Source organism: Cervus canadensis, chromosome 26 (genome assembly GCF_019320065.1).
Source record: "Cervus canadensis isolate Bull #8, Minnesota chromosome 26, ASM1932006v1, whole genome shotgun sequence".
Classification (NCBI taxonomy): domain Eukaryota; kingdom Metazoa; phylum Chordata; class Mammalia; order Artiodactyla; family Cervidae; genus Cervus; species Cervus canadensis.
The window spans coordinates 44,465,586-44,489,368 of record NC_057411.1 but is presented as its reverse complement, the minus strand read 5'-3'; the positions used below and the strand labels follow the sequence as shown (position 1 = coordinate 44,489,368).

Below are 23,783 nucleotides of genomic sequence, written 5' to 3'. Positions count from 1 at the left end.
CTCAATAAGGGATGGAATTATGGAACTTTTGAGATGATAAAGAGAAAAAATAATACTTTTTTTTTTTCCCCTAGCTTTTGTAAAACTATGAGGCTAGGTTTTTCATTTGGAAGAGGCATTTAATAACAGCTTGACTTGGTGCTTATGACTTACTGTTACATAAGATCATGTAAAAATTCTTTTATATTACACACATAGTTCTTTTGAAAACTAAACTCTAAGCCCTAATTGCTTAATTTTCATTCAAAATTTTAATTTTAAAAGATAAGAAGTTGTATTTATTTCCCCTTATTGATATTTATTTTGTAGTGTGTTGTAGCACTTTAATATCTTTATTATAAAGGCCGAAGGAGTAGTGGTCAAGGACAAAGACTTTTAAGTAAGATCATTTAGGTCAGATATGGGCTTACTTATTTAAACCTGTGACCATGGGAAGGTATTCACCCTCTTCTACCTCAGTTTTGTCATCTGTAAAACAGAAGTGACAATACCACCTACCTTCTAAGGAGGTTGTTAAAAGAATTAAATACAAACAAAACTCCTGGAATCATGCCTGGTGTTTAAAAGGTGCTATATGTGTTAGTTGTTGTCATTCTATTTCCCACTGCCTCTCAGAATCCTGTCTTTTAGTTATGGGTAATGGGAAGAGATATTGCTCAATCCATGTAGCTTTTTAACTTAAGGATTTAAAAATCAAAAACATCAAAAGTTTTGTGAAATGTCTTTGAGTGTATTTCAAATAATTATTAAAGTTTTGGTTATAATTATTGTTTGGAAGCCACCCTTCACTTGTAGTTTAGAAGTACATTTTTTCTGCAAAAATATTTAAATTCAGGATAGAGGTATTATAATTTTGATATTCAATCTGAATGGTGAAAGCTGGTGTACAGTTGCCATGATTTTTTATCTCAAGTTTATTTTGCTTTGTAGACATGAGTCTAATAAAAAAAGATGCTACATAAACCATCGTTTGAGTTTGAATGTTCTTCTGTTTTTGGTTGAGGTATAAATGTTATTTCTGGCTGTGTCCTTCATACTTAGCTCTTCTTACAACAAATGGAAAGGCCTTAATTGTGCCTAAGGGAATAGTTAATCCACAGTGGACATATGGTGGACAAAAGCCGAGTCTAGTAAACGAAATAAAATTATAAATGGTAAACATTTGAATGCTTACAAAGTCTGGCAGCTATAAAAGATAGTGTATTGTTTGAGATTAGCAAATTTTGTGTGCAGCATAATAATTCTTTTCTTGGAGTGTTTGTGTTATGTAGGTGTATGTAAATTCAGTTGAAAAACATACTCTTAATTTACGTATAAAGCATATTTGTCTCCTTTTAGCTTTGTGACTTTGACGTCAGCAATAAAGGCTGATGATCTCACAATTTTGGAAAGTTACTGCTCTTTTGATTGGGGGCAGTTAATTAGCATTAACCCAGAACAACTCTTGGACTTCATGGATCTGAGTATTATATGGGGTTGCACTGCTCCAGCAAAAGGTTAAGTATTAATGGAAAATGGTCACAGCCCTTTTACTTAAAGAAAACATGTTACTTGTAAGTTTTCTTTTGATTTTACTTTTACAGTTGCATTGAATGTCTTCATTCATTTAGCCATCCATAAAGCAAATATTGTTGCACATGAGGTGGATAATAAGTCTTTTTAGGACTACTTGTGTGGCATGTCACAGATCATTAACTGCAAGTAACCACCTGACTTGAGGGAAGCCTGGAAGCATCATTATAGTGAAATAAGCTTTTATTTAGGTATCACTGCAGTACATTGATTTATTGAAATGTCACCAATTGCTACTGTGAAAATACCATTATCATTATCATTCAGGGAATGGTTAAGATTAGCTACTGTATACTGTAAAAGATGTATTTTGCTAACAATGTAAAAAATAAGAATAAATATTGTGGTCTGTATGTCTCTAATAGTTATTTTAAGTGATTAATTAGGCAGTTAATTAGGCTAAATTAGGTAATTCTTGTGGGGCTTCCTTGGTGGCTCAGTTTTAAAGAATCTACCTGCCAATGCAGAAAATGAGGGTTTGATCCCTGGGTCAGGAAGATCCCCTGGAGAAGGAAATGGCAGCCCATTCTAGTATTCTTGTCTGGGAAATCCCATGGATAGAGGAACCTAGAGGACTGCAGTCCATGGGGTCAGAAAAGAATTGGACATGACTTAGCAACTAAACAACAACAACAACAAAGTAATTCTTGTACGATGCTTTAAAATCTGTGTGATTCTATATATGTGTTAAAGACATGTTCTGAGTTCTTTCTAATTTGGAATACCTTAAAATTAAGCAGCATAGAAAGATAATAGCAAACTTAATGTAACATTTAGTATAGTCAGTCCATAAAGTAACAAGTTCTTTTTGTGAGCACATGGCTGCTTCCTGGGCACATATATCATGATTCCAGCCTTCAGGAGACTTGTCTTGTTGGTGGAAGTAAGGTTAACATAATGGGCAAAAAGTACAAAAGAAAAACAAGGTATTACTTAGCTCTGCTTTATCAGTGGGAGGGAAAGAATTAAGAGGAATGTGGAATTCAAACTGAATCTTTGCAAAACTATTAGGTTTGGATACATCTTGTTATGGGTAAGTCTTGAGCCAATTCAAGGGTATCTCTCCATTTGGAATTTAATGTTGGCTTAAAATTTTTTTTTTAATTTATTTATTTTTATTGAAATATAGGTGATTTACAATGTGTTATTTTCGGGTGTATAGCAGAGTGAATCAGTTATACATACATATGTATGTACATACACAGTTTTTAAAGATTCTTTCCCCATATAGGTCATGGCAGAGTATTGAGTAGAGTTCCCTGGGCTATACAGTGGGTTCTTATTAGTTACCTGTTTTATATGTAGTAGTGTGTATATGTCAGTCCTAGTCTCCCAAGTTATCCCTAGCCCCCCTTTCTCTCCTGGTGACCATAGCTTTGTTTTCTACATCTGTGACTCTATTTTCTGTTTTATAAATAAGTTCCTTTTTTTTTTTTTTTAAGATTCCACATATAAGCAGTATCATAAGATATTTGTCTTTGTTTCACTTAATTCACTCAGTATGTCAGTCTCCAGGTCCATTTGTGTTGCTGCAAATGGCATTATTTCCCTCTTTTTTATTGCTGAGTAATACTCCGTTTTTTGTACTACTGTATGTACTACATCTTTATCCACTCCTCTGTTGATGGACATTTAGGTTGCTTCATGTCTTAGCTGTTGTAAATAATGGTGCAGTGAACATTGTGGTGTGTGTATCTTTTTTGAATTAATGTTTTCTCTGGATATATGCCCAGTAGTGGAATCGCTGGATCATATGATAGTTCTGTTTTCAGTTTTTAAGAAACCTCCATACTGTTCTCCATAGTGGCTGTACCAATTTACATTCCCACTCACAGTTTAGGAGGGTTCCCTTCCTCCACACCCTCTCTAGCATTTGTTTGTAGATTTTTTGATAATGGCTATTCTGACCAGTGTGAGGTGGTACCTCATTGTAGTTTTGATTTACGTTTCTTTAATAATTAGTGATGTTGAGCATCTTGTGATTTTTGGCCATCTGTATGTCTTTTTTGGAGACCTCCTGGACTAATGGAAATAAAAACAAAAATAAACAAGGCCTATTTAAACTTAAAAACTTTTGCATGGCAAACAAAACCATCAACAAAACAAAATGACAACCCACAGAAAGGGAGAAAATATCTGCAAATGAAACGACTGACAAGGGATTATCTCTAAAAATACAGAGAGCTCATGCAGCTCAAATGTAAAAGAAAAAAACAACCTGTTCAGAAAATGGACATAACATCTAAATGTTGGCTTTAAAAACAAACAAACAAAAATGTCCCATGAACTCATTTTCGAGTTTCTTGCAGTATGAGTTCCATGTCCATATTTGGTGTTTGTTCCCATGCTAGGAGGATCTAAATTACTGAACAATATTAGAGCCTGTATTAGCTTGCCAGGGCTGCCATAACAAAGTTCCTCAAGCTGGGTGGTTTAAACAACAGAAATTAACTTTCTTAATTCTAGAGGCTGTAAGTCTGAGATCAGGGTATCTGCAGGGCTGGTTTGTAAATGGCTTTGTCCTCACATGGTCTTTCCTTTGTGCGTGTCTGTATTCGAGTTTCCTCTTATAAGGTCACCAGTCAAATTGGATTGTTTAGTGTTGTCACCTTCATCAGTTAACGTAGCTCCATCTTCTTCTCGCAGCTTCCTACAAATTCTCTGTGAGCACTTGCTGGTTCTCCTTGTGCTTTCATGTTGATGGAGCATGGCTCCATCTCCGTGGAGATGGCTTCTTTCTCTGGATTTTATTAATCAACTTTTGTTAGCTCCAAATGTTTCTTCTGCAGCTTCCTCACCTCTCTCAGCCTTCCTTAGTTGAAGAGAGTGCCTTGCTTTGGATTTTTCTTTGACTTACAGGAATGTTACAGCTGGATCATTTTCTTTTTTTTTTTTTTTTTAATTTTTTTATTAGTTGGAGGCTAATTACTTCACAACATTTCAGTGGGTTTTGTCATACATTGACATGAATCAGCCTGGATCATTTTCTATATTGACCTCTGTATCAGGAAAATGTTTGCAAATGATGTGACTGACAAGGTCTTAATTTCCAAAATATACAAACAACTCCTACAATTCAATAAGAAAAAAAAAACAAACCCAATCGAGAAGTAGGCAGAAGACCTAAATAGACATTTTTCCAAAGAAGACTTGGAGATGGCCAGTAGGCACGTGAAAAGATGCTCATTATTGCTAATTACTAAAGTAATGCAAGTCAAAACTACAGTGAGGTATAGATGTACAGTGGAATACTACTCAGCCATAAAAAAGAATGAAATAATGCCATTCATAAAAAGGAATGAAATAATGCAGCAACACTGGTGGACCTGGAGATGATTGTACTGAGTGAAGTAAGTGAGACAGAGAGAGAGACAAATATCATATAATATCACTTATATGTGGAATAAAAAAAAATGATACAAATGGACTTACTTAGAAAACAGAAACAGACTCAAAGACTTAGAAAACAAACTTATGGTTACGAAAGGGGAAGAATTGGGGTCGGGGGAGATAAATTAGGAGTTCAGACTTAGCATATATATATGTGTGTGTGTATATATATGTATATAATATACAAAAGAGATAAAAACAAAGACATACTGTCTAGCACAGGAAGCTCTACTCTGTATTCTGTAATAACCTAAATGGGAAAAGAATCTAAAAAAACTTTATTGTTTATGTATGACAGAATCCGTTTGTTGTACACCTAAAACTAACACACAGAGAAGGCAGTGGCACCCCACTCCATGTTCTTGCCTGGAGAATCCCAGGAACAGGGGAGCCTGGTGGGCTGCCGTCTATGGGGTCGCACAGAGTTGGACACGACTGACGTGACTTAGCAAAACTAACATAACATTGTAAATCAAGTATATAAAATAAAAATTTTTAAAAAGTAGTAAAAGGTTATTTTAAAAAGCTACCGTGAGGTACTATGTCTGTCAGTTAGAATGTTCATTACAAAAAGGTCTGCAAATAATAAATGCTGGAGAGGGTGTGGAGAAAAGGGAACCCTCTTACACTGTTGGTGGTAATGTAAATTGGTGCAGCCACCACAGAAAACGGTATGGAGGTCCCTCAGAAAACTAGTAATAGTGTTAATATATGATCCAACAGTCCCACTCCTGAGTATAGTCCATACTCAGAACTATAGTTTGAAGGATACATGTACACCTGTGCTCATAGCAGCACTATTTACAGTAGCCCAGGCATGATCAATGCAAAGAAATAGAGGAAAACAATAGAATGGGAAAGACCAGAGATCTCTTCAAGAAAATTAGTTGTACCAAGAGAACATTTCATGCAAAGATGGGCACAATAAAGGACAGAAATGGCATGGACCTAACAGAAGCAGAAGATAGTAAGAAGAGGTGGCAAGAATACACAGAAGAACTATACAAAAAAGATCTTAATGACCCAGATAACCATGATGGTGTGATCACTCACCTAGAGCCAGACATCTTGGAATGCGAAGTAAAGTGGTCCTTAGGAAGCATCACTATGAACAAAGTGAGGTGAGCTGATGGAATTCCAGCTGAGCTATTTCAAATCCTAAACGATGATGCTGTGAAAGTGCTGCACTTAATATGCCAGCAAATTCGGAAAACTCAGCAGTGGCCACAGGACTGGAAAGATCAGTTTCCATTCCAATCCCAAAGAAAGGCAATGCCAAAGAATGTTCAAACTACCACACAACTGTACTCATCTCACATGCTAGCAAAGTAATGTTCAAAAATCCCCAAGCTAGGCTTCAAGAGTACGTGAACTGAGAACTTCCAGATGTTCAAGCTCGTTTTCAAAAAGGCAGAGGAACCAGAGATCAAATTGCCAACATTCGTTGGTGGTGGTGGTTTAATTGCTAAGTCGTGTCCGACTCTTTGCGACCCCATGGACTATAGCCTGCCAGGCTCCTCTGTCCATGGGATTCTCCAGGTAAGAATACTGGAGTGGATTGCCGTTTCCTTCTCCAGGGGATCTTCCCAACCCAGGAATCGAACCCGGGTCTCCTACATTGCAGGCAGATTCTTTACCAACTGAGCTATGAGGGAATTTGGATCATAGAAAAAGCAAGAGAATTCCAGAAAAGCATCTGCTTTATTGACTACACCAAAGCCTTTGACTGTGTGGATCACAACACACTGCAGAATTCTTCCAGAGATGGGAATACTGATAGCTTACAGTGAATGGTATCGGATTTGTGATCTCTGAAGAAGATTTAGCTTTGGGACCAGGGATCAGGCTTGATCACTCAAGAGCTTTTGTGTAGCAGAGTTTTACTAAAATATGAAAAGGGCCAGAGAAAGCTTCTGACATAGACATCAGAGGGGAGATGGAGAATGCCCCCCTCACTAGTCTAAGCAAGGGAGTTATATACTTTTTAAATTAGTTATTACAATAAATCAAAAGGCTGTCTCAAGGTTGTAAAGACCTTACTAGACCCACTCCCATAATTTACATTTTAAGATAACAGGATTAGCCAGGAGGTTTTCAGGAAGAAGAAACTATCCTCAAGCAGGATACGTTGTTATATAATCCTTAGTACAGAGTTTAAACTGAGTTGTTGGTTATATAATCATCAGTTCCAGGTTTAAGAAAAAAAAGTGTTTTATGTGACTAAGGAATGTAGAGGAAAAAAAAGACATTTGTCCTTTCCTCCTCCTTGAGAATCCAGAACCCTATCTCCTCTTCAAGAGCCCCAGACCCCTCTCTCCTCCTTGGGGACCTGGGCCTTCTTATCAACCTGCCTAGGAGTTGATTCTCTTAATACCAGCCCACCTTACTTGCCTCCTGAGAAATCTGTATGCCAATCAAGAAGCAACAGTTAGAACAAGACATGGAACAAAGGACTGGTTCCAGATTGGGAAAGGAGTACTTCAAGGCTGTATATTGTCACCCTGCTTGTTTAACTTACTTATATGCAGAGTACATCATGCAAAATGCCAGACTAGATGAAGCACAGACTGGAATCAGGATTGCCGGGAGAAATATCAATAACCTCAGATATGCAGATGATACCACCCTTATGGCAGAAAGTGAAGAGGAACTAAGGAGCCTCTTGATGGAAGTGAAAGAGGAGAGTGAAAAAGCTGGCTTAAAACTCAATATTCAAAAAACTAAGATCATGGCATCCGGTCCCATCACTTCAAGGCAAAGAGATGGGGAAACAATGGAAACAGTGACAGACTTTATTTTCTTGGGCTCCAAAATCACTGCAGATGGTGACTGCAGCCATGAAATTAAAAGGTGCTTGCTCCTTGGAAGAAAAGCAATGATCAACCTAGACAGCATATTAAAAAGCAGAGACCTTACTTTGCCGACAGAGGTCCATATAGGCCAAGCTGTGGTTTTTCCAGTAGTCATGTATGAATGTGAGAGTTGGACCATAAAGAAAGCTGAACACCGAAGAATTGATACTTTTGAACTGTCGTGTTGGAGAAGACTCTTGAGAGTCCCTTGGGCTGCAAGGAGATCAAACCAGTCCATCCTAAAGGAAATCAGCCCTGAATGTTCATTGGAAGGACTGATGTTGAAGCTGAAGCTACAATACTTTGGTTACCTGATGCGAAGAACTGACTCATTGGAAAAGACCCTGATGCTGGGAAAGATTGAAGGCAGGAGGAGAAGGGGATGACAGAGGATGAGATGGTTGGATGGCATCACCGACTCGATGGAAGTGAGTTTGAGGGAGCTCTGGGAGTTGTTGATGGACAGGGAAGCCTGGTGTGCTGCAGTCCATGGGGCCACAAAGAGTCGGACACGACTGAGTGACTGAACTGAACTGAACTGTGACATGGACTCAAGCTAAATGTCCGTCGACAGATGAATGGATAAAGAAGACGTGGTATGCGTGTGTGTATATATGTGTACATTCTACACACACAATAGAATGTTACTCCGCCATTAAAAAGAGTGGAAAAATGCCATTTGCAACAACATGGATGGACCTAGAGATTATCATGCTAACTGAAATAAGTCAGAAAGTCAGAAAGTCAGAAATATCGTATATGTTATCTCTTATATGTGGAATCTAATATATGGCACAAGTGAACATATCTACAAAATAAAAACAGACTTACAGATATGGCGAACAGACTTATGGGTGCAACGAGAGGAAAGAATGGGGAATTTGGGGTTTACAGATGCAAACTATTATTTATAGGATGGATAAACAACAAAGTTCTACTGTATAGCACAGGGAACTATATTTAATGTCCTGTGATAGACCATAATGGGAAACAATATGAAAAAGAATATGTGTATATAACTGAGTCACTTTGTTGTCCAGTAGAAATTAAACACAACATTGTAAATCAATTATACTTTAATGAAATTTTAAAAAATACAACTTCATGTTAGCAGTGAGGCTGTTTTGGTTTTTTATCATTTGTATGTTCACCAGAGTAATTTGCAATCTTATATGGGCTCAGTTTGTGATACTGATACTGTTAGTTGTTCAGTCGTGTCTGACTCTTTGAGACCCCATGGACGGTAGCCTGCCAGACTCCTCTGTCCATTGGATTCTACAGGCAAGAGTACTAAGTGGGTTGCCGTTCGCTCTTCTCCAGGGGCTCTTCCCAACCCAGGGATTGAACCCGGGTCTTCTGAATTGCAGGCAGGTTCTTTATCATCTGAACCACCAGCGATGCTCCAAAACAATTACAATAGTGACACTGAAGATTACTGATTACGGGTCATCATAATGAGCTTCCCTGATAGCTCAGTTGGTAAAGAATCTGCCTGCAATGCAGGAGACCCCAGTTGAATAACTGGGTTGGGAAGATCCCCTGAAGAAGGGAAAGGCTACCCTCTCTAGTATTCTGGCCTGGAAAATTCCATGGACTGTATATATAGTCCATAGGGTCGCAAAGAGTCGGGCACAACTGAGCTACTTTCACTTTCACTTTTCACTAACATAGTAAAAATGAAAAAGGTTGAAATATTGTGAGAATTGCCAAAATGTGACACAAAACCCAAAGTGAGCAAATGCTGTTGGATGAATGGTACCGACAGACTTGCTCAATGCAGTTTTCCCTCAACTTTTAATTTTTAGAAAATGCAGTACCTGCGAAGCACAGTAAAGTGAAATGCAGTGAAATGAGGTATGCCTATATCTAACATTCAAGTGAATTCACTTAAAAAAAAAAACTGAATATATTTGACTTAATTCCAAAAGATTGGCTATTTTACCTCTTTTTGAGCTAATGGTTTTCTGTTGACTTTTTTCAAGTTTAAGAAATATAAGAATGTCAAGAGGGATTCTCTAGACTGAAACTAAACAATCAGGTGCACTGTTTGAACTGTTCAGGTTGAACATTATCTCAAGATAATCCCCAGAGATAATAAATTGGTAATATGATTGTCATAAAATTTAAAATTGTCAATGTGACATTTTAAATCAAATCTGAAGTTAAATCTAAGCTTTATCTTTCTTCATTATTTCACTGCTATAGTATTACTACAAGCAAATGTTGAGAGGGAATGGAAGGGGAGTGGTACCTCAAAGTGATAATCCTCTGAGGATAATCACTTGTGTGTTGTTTAGAACTGATGCTGCTCCAGAGTATAACTACTCTACTGTCTTTCTTGCCACAGAACTCCATGTGCATGTGTTAAAAAAAGAAAGAAAGAACAGTTGAACAGAATTCCTGAAATTGCTAGAACCTGTAAAAGCCAAGAACTTTGTCAGAGGTTAAAAGTTTCTATTAATTCTCCAATAATGCTGAATTTATTAAGATCTTGAAACAATATATATGGACCAAATTTGGCTTTTTCTCAGAATTCCTCTTGGTCTTTTGCATACACACACAGGCACGTGTGCACACACATACACACACACACACAGAGCACTCTAAAGTAGAGTCTTGAGTGCTTTTCCTGATGCTGGAGATTGACTTTGCTAGTGTTGAGGTTTCTGAGATAGAAAAATCTGTGTTAAATTACCATGGAGGATTAAAGTATTTGAGGAAAACAGATTTGTTGACATAGTTTTATATGAGGTTCAGTCCTTAATTTTAGTAGTAGCTAAGGGAGCTTAAGACCAAAACCGACTGCCTGCTTGCTGATATTTAAAAATTAAAAAAAAAAATTATTAGGACTTTTATTTTTTTCAAGTAGTTTAAGGTTCACAACAAAATTGAGGGGAAGGTACAGAGATTTCTCATATTCCCCCTACCCCTCAACATGCATAGCCCTGCCTCATTAATAAGCCCCTGGAAGCGGTTCTTTTGTTACATTTGATGAACATGTTATTATAATCATCCAGAGTCCACAGTTTACATTCTGAATCACTCTAGTTGTTACACATTCTGAAGGTTTGGACAAGTATATGATGGCATGCATATCCATCATTATGGTAGCATACCGAATGTATTTACTGTCCTAGGAATCCTCTGTGCTCCCCCCTATGTGTCCCCTCCCTGCAACTCCTGGCAACCACTGGTCTTTTTACTGTCTCCATAGTTTGCCTTTTCCATAATATTATATATTAGTAGTTTGAATCAAGTAGTGTGTAGCTTTTTCATATTGTCTTCTTTCACTTAGTATGTGTACTTATAGCTCCTCCATGACTTTTTCATGGCTTAATAGCTCATTTCTTTTTAGTGCAGTTTATTTATTCATTCACCTACTAAAGGGCATCTTGGTTGCTTATAAGTTTTGGCAGTTATAAATAAAACTGCTGTAAACATTGATGTGCAGAGTTTTGTGTGACCATATTTTCAAGTCATTTAGAAGTGCAATTGCTGGATCATATAGTAAGAATATATTTACTTGTGTGAAATACTGTCATGCTGTCCTCCAAAAGTGCTGTATCAGTTTGCATTTTTACCAGCACTGTCTGAGAGTTCCTTGCACTCTGCATCCTCGCTAAGATTTGGTGTTGTCAGTATTCCATTCCAGTAGGTTATGTCATTTCATTGTTGTTTTCTTTTCCATTTCCCTGATTGATAGTATGATGTGGAACATCCGTTCATATGCCATTTGCCATTTGTGTGTCTCCTTTGGTGAGGTCTGGCTTGTCTTCTCATTCTTTAGACATCATCTTCTTTCCCAGAATAGTTCTTAATTTTAACAAAGCTTTATCAGCTTTTTCTCTCATGAATTGTGCCTTTGGTGTTGTATATAAAAAGGTATCACCATACCCAAGGTCATCTAGGTTTTTTTCTTTTATCTTCTAGAGTTTTATAGTTTTGAATTTTACAAATAGTTCTATGATCCTTTTGGGGTTAATTTCTGTGGAGGGTGTAAGGTCTGTGTCTAGATTTTTCTTTTTTCTTTTTTGCCTATGGCTATCCAGTTTTTCTAGCACCAGTAGTTGAAAAGATTTATTACCTTATTACTTATTACCTCCACTGTATTACCTTTACTTCTCTGTTAGAAATCAGTTGGCTGTATTTATGTGGTCTATTTTTGGTCTCTTAACTCTGTTCCATTGATATATTTGTCTTTCCTTTGCAATACCACATGGTCTTGATTATTGAAGCTTTATAGTAAGTACAGAGGTTGGGTAGTGTCAGTACCCTGTTTTTCTCTTTCAGTATAGTTTTGGCTACTCTGGGCCTCCTGCCACTCCATATAACTTTAGAATGAGTTTGTCAATATCCACAAAATCACTTATTAGAATTTTGATTAGGATTTCTTTGAATCTGTAGATGAAGTTGAATAGAACTCACATCTTAAAAATAATGACTGTTCTTATCCATGAGCATGGAATATATCATCATCATTTATTTAGTTTTTCTTTGATTTTATCAGAGTTTTGTAGTTTTTCTCTACATGTACAATTCCTTTGTAAGATATAGATCATATACATGATTTGTTAGATTTATACCAGGGGATTTTATTTGGAGAGCAGAACGAAAACCAAAATCACAGAAAGCTAACCAAAATGATCGTATGGGTCATAGCCGTATGTAGCTCATTGAAGCTATGAGCCTTGCCATGCAGGGCCACCCAAGATGGACCAGTCATGTTGGAGAGTTCTGACAAAACATGGTTGACTGGAGAACAGAATGGCAAGTTCATTCAGTTCAGTTCAGTTGCTCAGCTGTGTCCAACTCTTTGTGACCCCAAAAACTGCAGCACACCAGGCCTCCCTGTCCATCAACAACTCCCAGAGCTCCCTCAAACTCTTGTCTGTTGAGTTGGTGATGCCATGCAACCATCTTATCCTCTGTCATCCCCTTCTCCTCCTACCTTCAGTCTTTCCCAGCATCAGGGGCTTTTCTAAGGAGTCAGCTCTTCGAGTCAGGTGGCCAAAGTATTGGAGCTTCAGCTTCAGCATCAGTCCTTCCAGTGAATATTCAGGACTGATTTCCTTTAGGATGGACTGGTTTGATCTCCTTGCAGTCCAAGGGACTCAAGAGTCTTCTTCAACACCACAGTTCAAGAGTATCAGTTCCTTGGCACTCAGCTTTCTTTATGGTCCAACTCTCACATCCATACATGACTACCGGAAAAACCATGGCTTGGACTATATGGACCTCTGTTGGCAAAGTAAGGTCTCTGCTTTTTAATATTCTGTCTAGATTTGTCACCGCTTTTCTTCCAAGGAGCAAGCTTCTTTTGATTTCATGGCTGCAGTCACCATCTGCAGTGATTTTGGAGCCCAAGAAAATAAAGTCTATCGCTGTTTCCACTGTCTCCCCATCTATTTGCCATGAAGTGATGGGACTGGTTGCCGTGATCTTAATGTTGAGTTTTAAGCCAGCTTTTCCACTCTCCTCTTTCACTTTCATCAAGAGGCTCTTTAGTTCCTCTTCGCTCTCTGCCATAAGGGTGGTGTCTTATGAATATCTGAGGTTGTTGATATTCCTCCCTGCAATCTTGATTCCAGCTTTGAGTCATCCAGTTTGGCATTTTGCATGATGTACTCTGCATATAAGTTAAACAAGCAGGGTGACAGTATATATCCTTGTTGTACTCCTTTCCCAATTTGGGATCAGTCCTATGTTCCCTGTCTGATTCTAACTGTTGCTTCTTGATCAGCATACAGATTTCTCAGGAGTCAGGTAAGGTGGTCTGGTATTCCCATCTCATGAAGAATTTTCCACAGTTTTGTGATCCACACAGTCAAAGGCTTTAGTGTAGTCCATGAAACAGAAGTAGATGTTTTTCTGGAACTCTCTTGCTTTTCTGTGCCCCAGCGGATGTTGGCAATTTGATCTCTGGTTCCTCTGCCTTTTCTAAATCCAGCTTAAACATCTGGAAGTTCTTGGTTCACATACTGTTGAAGCCTCGATATAGAGTTTTGTTATTTTGCTAGCGTGTGAGAAGAGTATAGTTGGGTGGTAGTTTGAGCTTTCTTTGGCATTGCCTTTCTTTGGGATTGGAGTGAAAACTAACCATTTACACTCCTGTGGCCCCTGCTGAGTTTTCCAAATTTGCTGGCATATTGAGTACAGCACTTGCTTGGAGAACCCCATACACAGTATGAAAAGGCAAAAAGATATGACAGTGGAAAATGAGCTGGATTTAGAAAAGGCAGAGGAACCAGAGATCAAATTGCCAACATCCATTGGATCATAGAAAAAGCAATTTCCACAAAAACATGTTTCATTAACTACTTTGTGGTCAGTGCCTTTGACTGTGTGTGTAACAAACTGTGGAAAATTCTTAAAGAGATGGGCATACTAGACAAACTTACCTGTCTCCTGAGAAACCTGTATGTAGGATAAGAAGGAGCTGCACATGGGAACAACAGACTGGTTCCAGATTGGGAAAGGAGTACATCAAGGATATATATTGTCACCCTGCTTATTTAACTTATATGTAGAGTACATCATGCGAAATGCCAAGCTGGATGACTCACAAGCTGGAATCAAGATTGCCAGAAGAAATATCAACAACCTCAGATATGCAGATGATATCACTGTAATGGCAGAAAGGGAAGAGAAACTAAAGAGCCTCTTGATGAGGGTGAATAAGAAGAGTGAAAAAACTGGCTTAAAACTCAACATGAAAGGAACTGAGATCATGGCATCTGGTCCCGTCACTTCATCACAAATAGAGGGGAACAAATGGAGTCTGTGACAGATTTTATTTTCTTGGCCTCCAGAATTACTGTGGATGGCGACTGCAGCTATGAAATGAAAGACACTTGCTCCTTGGAGAAAAGCTATGACAAATCTAGAGACCATATTAAAAAGCAGAGACTTCACTCTGCTGACAGAAGTCCTTATAGTCAAACCTATGTTTTTTCCATTAGTCATGTATGGTTGTGAGAGTTGGACCATAAAGAAGGCTGAGCACTGGGACTTCCCTGCTGGCCATTGGTTGAGACTCTGAGCTCCCAATGCAGGGGGCCCAGGTTCGATCCCTGGTCAGGGAACTAGATCCCACATTCTGCAACTAAGACCTGGTGCAGCCAAATAAATGAATAAATATTAAAAAAAAAAAAAAAAAGAAGGCTGAGCACTGAAGAGTTGATGCTTTTGAATTGTGTTGCTGTACTAGACACTTGAGAGTCCCTTGGTCAGCAAGGAGATCAAACCAGTCAATCCTAAAGGGAATCAGTCTTGAATATTCATTGGAAGGACTGATGCTAAAGCTCCAATACTTTGGCCACATGATGCAAAGAGCTTACTCAGTGAAAAAGACCCTGATGCTGGGAAAGATTGAGGGCAGAAGAAGGAGGCAAAAGAGGATGAGATGCTTGGATGGCATCACCAACTCAATGGACATGAGTTTGAGCAAACTCCAAGAGGTAGTGAAGGAAAAGAAAGTCTGGTGTGCTGCGTGTGGTTCATGGGGTCAGAAAGAGTTGGGCATGACTGAGCAACTCAACAATAGGAATATAGACATCTGCCTACGCTGTATTTGATGTGTAGATCTGGCGACATGTAGAATGTCTCTTGACTATTTCTGGTTTCTCAGTGAAATGGGGAAGCATAGTCCTGGTGGTTTAAATTCTTTTCCCCTAACAAAATATATTGAAATCTTGACCTCCAGAATCTGTGAGTATGACCTTATTTGAAAATACAGTCTTTGCAGATGTAAGCAAATTAAGATGAGTTGTACTTGATTAGCATTATCTGTAAACCCAATGACTGGTATCCTTACAAGGACAGAGAAATTCGGACAGAGACAGAGACACTTAGGGAGGAAAGTCATGTAAAGATAGAGTCAGAGATTGGAGTCAGGGAGCCACAAGCTTTCCCAAGGTTTGCTAGTAACCATAAGAGGCCAATGAGCAGCAAGAAAGGATTCTTCCCAAGAGCCTTCAGAGGGAGCTTGGTCCTGCCAATACTTTGATTTATGATTTCTTGCCTCCGAACTCCAAGAGAATTCTTTTCTATTATCTTAAGCCACCTATTTTGTGGTGGTTTGGTTCCAGCAGTCCTTGGAAACTGATATCATTTTCAGCTGCGAGTGAGAATAGGGGAAGGCTTGATGTTTTGATTTCTCATGGATTTTTTAAAAACTTTTCTTTCTTTGACCTAAGACTTCACATGATGTCAAGCTTCCTTGACATTTTCACTGGCTGGTGCGTAGAATGTTACTAGGGCAGTTTTTAATGGACAGGGCATGTCTCCAAGGCTACAGTCTTGGTGGTAGTTTTCTCGCCTTTTTGTGATTCCCAGCACGTGACTTCTTGCAGGTAGGATTTAGAAAAGCTGATTGCCATACTCAGAAGTGATTGACCCTTCTCCTTCCAATGGGCCTCTGTTGAATTAGTTTATGATTATTTGTTTTTTTTTAACATTCTTATAAAAATTTTTAACAAACAGGGAAGTTGAACTTTATGATAAACACCTATATACTCACTGTCTAGAGGAAAAACTTGACAGACTTTTTCTGAAAAGAGCCAGATAGTAAATATTTTAGGCTTGGCAAGACATATAGCATCTGTCACAAACTATTGAACTGTCCCTTTGTGGCGCTTTTCCAGCCATGAACAGTTTATGAATGAATGAGTGTGACTGTGCTTTATTTATAGATACTAAAATTTGAATTCTGTATTTCTTATGTCAGAAATTATTCTTTTCATTTATTTTCAGCTTTTTTCAAAATATGAAAACTGTTCTTAGCTCATGGGCCCTAAGAACAGGTGGCAGACCAGTTTTAACCCACATGCCATATGTGGTTTATTGACCCTGATCTGGGGTTTGCAATGAATATTCTGTTTTGTTTGCTTGATCACATATCTGTCCATCCCTCTGTCAGTCTAGCAGTTCATCTGTATTTTGATGCATTCAAAATTAGTTGTAGATAGTACCTGTTATATCTAAACACTTTGATTATACATATCATTACTTAGAGGTCAAGTTTGGGGGGGTGTGGTAAAATTTTCTTACAGTGAAATGAAAAAAGTCTTAAGTGTAGCATGTGTTGACTTTGTCAGGTCACGTCCCTGCATAACCTTTATCCTTATAAAAATATTGAACATCATCATCCCAGACGAGCCCCAGCCTTCCTCCCTGCCCTCCAGATCCTGCCGTGGCCATTGCTACAAGTACAAAGCTGAAGCCTTGGACTCAGCAGCCGCTGTTGCCACTGCCGAACCCTCTACTGCCCAAGTGGGAAGACAGTGGTGGTGACAAGAATGGGATGCTTGCGTTTTTTTTCATTGTCCTTCGTTTCCAATATTGGCTGTTTTCCTGAGGGTTAACAGCTCTATGTCCTCCCATTCATGCTCTTGACTTGTTAAGACCTGTAGACTCTTGCTTGTTCCTATTTAAATATGAATGTAAAATTGAGTAGTATTAGTAGCTGATTGGTAGCTGATTTGTGGGCTTCCCTAGTGGCTCAGACGGTAAAGAATCTGCCTGCAGTGTGGGAGACCTGGGTTCAATCCTGGGGTTGGGAAGATCCCCTGGAGGAGGAAATGGCAGCCCACTCCAGTATTCTTGCCTGGAGAATCCCATGGACAGAGGAGCCTGGCGGAAGGCTCCTCTGTCCATGGGATCGCAAAGAGTTGGACACGACTGAGTGACTAAGCACACACACAGTAGCTGATCTAGGTTTTAAAATTCATGATGAAGGTCATTACTGGATTTTCTTAGTAGTTCTTATCTTGAAGGTGAGGACAACCTTCAGGATTTGCAATATACTTCACCCTGACTTTAGAGTATTGGTAGCATATTGACCCAGTACTCTTGCCTGGAAAATTCCGTGGACGGAGGAGCCTGGTGGGCTGCAGTCCATGGGGTCACTAAGAGTCGGAGATGACTGAGCGACTTCACTTTCACTTTTCACTTTGATGCATTGGAGAAGGAAACGGCAACCCACTCCAGTGTTCTTGCCTGGAGAATCCCAGGGACAGGGGAGCCTGGTGGGCTGCCGTCTATGGGGTCTCACAGAGTCGGACACGACTGAAGCGACTTAGCAGCAGGAGCAGCAGCAGCAGTATATTGACAGTCAGGCTTCTAACTATAGACAGGCAATATCGGAGACCCCTGTCCACTGTAGATGTTAGGAATTATTGGACTGACTTAGAGGAGTTTACCACTCTGTACCAACTGTTCTTCCTTTCTCTCTTTATACCTTGTGGCAGTTTAAGGTTATGTGAGTGTACTGCTGTTTCTCTGGTGGCATTGTCCTAGGTCAGCTTGGCTAAACTGGAAATATATTTCCAAAATTTCCTTTCCTGTACTGGTCAGTTAGCGCTGGTTACAAAAGACATTTTGTGGAAAAGCTGTAGGAGAGAAGTGAAGTGGCAGGCGTGCTCTGTGGCTCTCTGAGGGTCAGTGCTGTGGACCAGGCGCTGTGAGCTCTCACACCCCGTCGCTGGTTTGCTCGCTCCCCTGGGAGGTGTGTGCTGTAGCTCCTGCAGCACCTGTCAGGCTCCCCCTTCAGCATCTCCGAGTGCTTGCCCTGCGTCTGCCGCTCCCTGGAGAAGGGTGTGCGTTTCTCCTTTTGGTCACCCTTGGCATCAGGCTTGGGTTGGTGAGGGACACATGCGAGTTTGGTTTGTCATTACTGTTATCCTCACAGGTTCCAGCTTGTTCTTGCAGACTTCATTTCTCCTTATCAGTTCCGCTTATCCTGGCAGGTTCCAGTTTGTCCTTGCTCTTTATCCAGTTCCCTTCCTGACTGCTGGTCTGGCGGACCTACAGCGTCGTGACATCAGGCTCAAGACCGGATGCGGGGGCAACAGCCTGTACCTGTTGCTCAGCAGCTCCCACAATTTTGCAGTCTGACCGCTGTAATAAATCTTTCTTCTTATCATCTATACTGTTCTGCCTCATTGATTGAACCCCAGTTGATACACCTTACCTATTCTAGGGTTCACAAATTTTTAGTATTAGATCCCATATTTGGAGAGTTATTTCTACCAGTTTATCTTCCAGAAATTTTTCTGTTTCTCTTCTATTCTTGGCACCTTTTCTTTATTTTTTGTTTCTAATGCTACTGTGTATTCTCATTGGTAATACTTCTTCAGTGTATCAGTGGCATTTCAAACCTTTGATAGTTTGGATTTAAAAATCCTTATCATGCTTAAGTATTAGTTTTAAAAATGTTTAAACAGTTGTAACAGTCTTTTAAAAACAGCTGAAGTCTTTTTACCGTAAAGACCCACTTAAAACAGTGAGCTGGGAGTATACCAAAAACCCAAAGAAGTTTTTGCATAGAGTGAGACAGAAGTGTTAGTTTAAATCAGCACTGCGGCAGAGGCACAGTGAGAGGTGTTTGACAGCCAGCCTTGAGACCTGTTTTCACATGTGCTCTAGACATGCAATATGATGTGATCAGTTATGATGTAAGGGCTTTACCCCTTTCTTTTTGGCAGCTTTAAAGTTTGATCACCTATTTCAGTGACATGTGATTCTTCATTGGAGTTGATATGTGTATCTTTTGTTTTCAAGATGTTTGTTTATTATCAGTATATTTTTTATTTTTGAGGTTGATGTTTTTTGTTGGCAGTAGACAGAATTATTTAACCGTTCAAGTTAATTGATGCCACCTTGGCCCCAATTGAGATTTTATTATAATGCTTTATTTTTTTCTGAGACGTATATAAAGGACTATGAAATAAATAATTGTTGAATGAATTTTGCCAAATGGAGACATTCAAAAATATTATTACATTTTAATAAATATATTATTAAATATTGGTGAAATAATTTTGTAAAGTATAAGATTATCGTTGATATGGTTTTTAAAAAACACTTATTTCCATGTATTTATATCTCGTATTCAAGTATTAGCACACTGAATTATTTAAAATTTATCACTTATGTAATGTAAGACATTGACTTAAAATTGAATACCAAAAATTGTTGTATAGTTTTAGTTTCTTCTTTATTCCTACTTCTTCCCTACCCCTGCCATGTATATAGAGAGTTGTAATTGGAGATGCTAATATATAGAAACTGTGAACTGAATTCATTAAGATGAATTAAGATGAGTTAAATTCAGTGGAGATGAATGTTTTCTGGGCTTGCACTTAAACTCACTCTTTCCCTCAGATCTTTTTTTTTAACCTTTGAAGATTACTGACAGCTATTCTATATTTTAATAAGAAGTGGTGAAAATTGATGAAGTTTTATGTTTAGTCTTAGGTTCAGGAATGATGTTTTCCTCTTTTGAAACGTTTTTTTTGTTAGGAATTATCTGTACTTGTGATTTTTCTTAAATAGCTTCTTTTATTTTAAGAGGAAGCATTTTTTAAAATCCATTGTCTTATTATTTATTATTTCTTGGCTTATTGACATATCAGGCTAGCACCATCTTCTGAGAGTTTGCTACATTACAGTTTAATACTAAAGTTTAAGAGATATTTTATAATTAAGAAAATGCTTTCAGTTTTTGTGAGAATTGAAGAATTTTTTCTCTAATCAGTTTGGTTAACATGTGTTTTGATGATCATGAAAACATAACTACCTGTTAGAATTTGACTTTGTTCTTACTGTTGCGAGCCATTCAGTTTCCTCTTAGGATATTTTAGTGCTCATTCGGTCATCCGTTCATTAATGAGGCCTTTGACATTCTCAGTGCAGTGGTATTGCAGCTGGTGCGATAGTGCTGTCCCGCACGGTGACCTTGGCGCACAGGCGCACACGCAGACTCTTAAGGGACACGCAGGAGTGCCGTACGGAGAAGGACGGGAAACAGCAGGTCAGGAGCAAGTGAAAGAAGGGATAAAGCCTCCGAAGCTGGGGTATAGTCTGAAATATTAAGGGAAATTTACAGCATTTTGTTGTAGCTGTAGCATAGGGTGTAAGGCAGGAAGAGTTGAGAAACGGAGACTATATTTTAACGAGTTTGGATTTTCTCCTAAGAGCTATAGAAAGTCCCTCAGGGATTTTAAGCAGAAGAATGATTTGAGCAGTGGTGTAGAGCAAGGGTCAGCAAACTGCAGCTTATGCCGCTTTTTTGTACGGCCAACTACCTGAGAATGGTTTTTACATCTTTAAATGGTTGGAAGAAAATCAAAAGAAGGGTAATATTTTCTGACACCTGAAAATTATATGAAAATCAAATTTTAGTGTCCATAAATAGTTGTATTGGAATAGAGCCACACTCATCTGTTTACATCTTGTCTGTGCCTGCTTTTTTACCACAGCGGCAGAGTGGAGTAGCTGCTGTGAAGAGCATATGACCTGCAAAGCCTGAAATATTTACTGTCTGGCCCTTTATAGAGAATGTTTGCCAACACCTGGTCTAAATACACCAATTAAACTATTGAGATAGTCAGAATGGGTAGAAAAGCAAGACCCAGCCATATCCTGTCTATAAGAAACCTACTTTATATATGAAGATTCAGATAGGTTAAAAGTAAAAGGATGAGAAAAGATAAGTTCTATAAACCCTAATCAAAAGAAAGTTGAAGTAGTTTTGTTAATACCAGAAACAAGGAATTTAGCAGGGATAAAGAAGAGTATTACAATAATGATCAAAGGGTCAATTCAATAAAAAGCCATCACAATCCTAAACATGTATAAAGCCACTGACAGAAAGAAATTGATTGAGCAGAGAAGAGTAATAGACAGATCTACCGTTGCAGCTGAGACTTCAGTGCTCCTCTCACTACTGATAGGGCAGGTAGAAAATAATTAGTTATGGATGTAGAGACGTGAACATCACGTGAACATCAATCAGCCAGATCTAACTGACGTTTACAGTACATTTACTCTGACAACAGCAGAATACATGTTGCTTTCAGTTGTATATGAAACAAGGCCGTATTCTGCCCTATAAAAACAAATTGAAAAGAATCGAATATATTCTCTGACAGTAATGGAATTAAATTAGGAACCAATCACATAAAGATATTTGTAATATCTCCAGTTATTTGGAGATTAAACAACTCACTTCTAAATAACCTATGAATCAATGAGGAAGTCATAGAAAATTAAATATTTTGAATTGAATAAAAATGAAAGCACTGCATATAAAAATTTGTGGGATGCAGCTGAAGTAGTTGTTTAGAGAGAAATGTTTAGTGTTACTGAATGCTTACATTTGGAAAAAAAAAAATTCCTCAAAGTCCATAACCCAAGCTTTCATCTCAAGAAAAAAGAAAATGAAGGGCAAACTAAATCTAAAGCAAACAGAAGAAAGGAAAATGTAAAGTTAAAACCAGAAATAAAAGACAGTAGAGAAATCAATGAAATCAAAAGATCCTTTGAAAAGATTGATAAAATTGGATAAACCTCTAGCCAAACTGACCATAAAAAAAAGAGAGAAGATACAAATTACAGTATCAGGAATGAAAGAGGAGAATTTGTCATAAATTCTGTGGATATTAAAAGGAGAATGGGGAATATACTGAGAAGTTTTATTTCTATAAACAACAATTTAAATTAAATGAGCAAATTCCTTTAAAGATATACAGATGGCTAACAAATACATGAAAAGATGTTCAACATCACTCATTATCAGAGAAATGCAAATCAAAACCTCAATGAGGTACATTACACGCCAGTCAGAATGGCTGCTATCCAAAAGTCTACAAGCAAAAATGCTGGAGAGGGTGTGGATAAAAGGGAACCCTCTTACACTGTTGGTGGGAATGCAAATTAGTACAGCCACTATGGAGAACAGTGTGGAGATTCCTTAAAAAATGGGAAATAGAACTGCCATATGACCCAGCAATCCCACTCCTGGGCATACACACTGAGGAAACCAGATCTGAAAGAGACACGTGCACCCCAGTGTTCATCGCAGCACTGTTTATAATAGCCAGGACATGGAAGCAGCCTAGATGCCCATCAGCAGACGAATGGATAAGGAAGATGTGGTACATATACACTATGGAATATTACTCAGCCATTAAAAAGAATTCATTTGAATCAGTTCTAGTGAGATGGATGAAACTGGAGCCCATTATACAGAGTGAAGTAAGCCAGAAAGATAAAGACCAATACAATATACTAACACATATATATGGAATTTAAAAAGATGGTAATGATAACCATATATGCAAAACAGAAAAAGAGACACAGATGTACAGAACAGACTTTAAGACTCTGTGGGAGAAGGAGAGGGTAGGATATTCAGAGAGAACAGCATTGAAACAAGTATACTGTCAAGGGTGAAACAGATCACCAGCCCAGGTTGGATGCATGAGACAAGTGCTCAGGGCTGGTGCACTGGGAAGACCCAGAGGGATGGGGTGGGGAGGGAGGTGGGAGGGGGGATCGGGATGGGGAATACATGTAAATCCATGGCTGATTCATGTCAATGTATGGCAAAAACCACTACAATATTGTAAAGTAATTAGCCTCCAACTAATAAAAATAAATGGAAAAAAAAAAGATACAAATTATCAGAGTTTACTCAAGAAGAAATAGATAACCTGAATATTATATTTATGAAAAACAAAACAAAACTGAATCCATAATTTAAAATGTTCCTACAAAGAAAACTCCAGGCCCAGATGGTTTACTGGTGAATTCTGCCAAACACACATAAAAGAAATAATACCAGTTGTATGTAAACCCTATCAGAATACCAAAGAGGATGGAACGCTTCTGAACTCGTTTTGTGACAGCAGTGTTAATCTGATACTAAGCCCAGGAAAAGACAAAGTGACTGCAGAGTAACATCCCTCATGAACATAGACATAGAAAATTCTTAACAAAATGTTAATGAATTGAATTTAGCAGTATATAAAAAGGATACTACATCACGACAGAGTGGTATTTATCATAGAAATACAAGGCTATTTTAGCATTCAGAATCAATTAATATAATTTACTATATCAATAGGCTTAAGAAGAAAAGGCATATAATGATCTCAATAAATGCATAAAAAGCATTTGGTGAAATTT

The 23,783-nt window shown here is 38.3% G+C and overlaps 1 protein-coding gene and 1 long non-coding RNA gene across 3 annotated transcripts in view; both read left to right on the top strand.

The window, feature by feature from the left end:
• The window catches only part of RAB28 (RAB28, member RAS oncogene family), an 88,528-nt gene that overhangs the window by 33,450 nt on the left and 31,295 nt on the right, over positions 1-23,783 (top strand). The gene's annotated exons all lie outside the window — the stretch shown is intronic.
• Positions 5,495-22,636, top strand: LOC122428084. The gene is made up of 3 exons (XR_006265636.1): positions 5,495-5,657; positions 5,935-5,939; positions 22,585-22,636. It is a non-coding gene; the product is annotated as an uncharacterized LOC122428084 (long non-coding RNA).